The sequence below is a fragment of the Arachis duranensis genome, chromosome 4 (assembly GCF_000817695.3).
Source record: "Arachis duranensis cultivar V14167 chromosome 4, aradu.V14167.gnm2.J7QH, whole genome shotgun sequence".
Taxonomy (NCBI): domain Eukaryota; kingdom Viridiplantae; phylum Streptophyta; class Magnoliopsida; order Fabales; family Fabaceae; genus Arachis; species Arachis duranensis.
Genome location: NC_029775.3, coordinates 28,249,780 through 28,250,456, shown reverse-complemented (window position 1 = coordinate 28,250,456; position 677 = coordinate 28,249,780).

Genomic DNA, 677 nt, shown 5'->3' with positions numbered 1-677 from the left:
ATCCTCTATGTCACAGTATAGAGATTCCTTTATGTTAGTAGAAGAAGAAGGGGGTAGAAGAAAGAAGAAGGATGGATTTGTAGATGAAGAGAGGTGAAGAGAAGTGTTAGTAATTAAATAATCAAATAGAAGAAGAGATGAGAGGGAGAGAAAAATTCGAAAATAATTTTTGAAAAAGGGGCTAGTATTTTCGAAAATTAGAGATAAAATATAATTAAAATTAAAATTTAAAACAAAAAGAATTTTTGAAAAATAGAGGGAGAATTTTCGAAAATTAGAGAGGGATAGGTAGTTAGTTGGTTTTGAAAAAGATAAGAAACAAACAAAAAGTTAGTTAGTTGATTGAAAAAGATTTGAAGTCAAAATTTGAAAAAGATAAGAAGATAAGAAAAAGATAAGATATTTTGAAATCAAATTTTGAAAAAGATAAAATTTTGAAAAAGATAAGATAAAAGATAAAAGATAAAAAGATATATTTGAAAAAGATATTTTAAAAAAAGATTTAATTTTAAAATTACTTAACTAACAAGAAACTACAAGATAAGATTCTAGAATTTAAAGATTGAACCTTTCTTAACAAGAAAGTAACAAACTTCAAATTTTTTGAACCAATCACATTAATTGTTAGCTAATTTTCAAAGCTTTGATTTAAAGATAAGAAAAAGATTTTTGAAAAT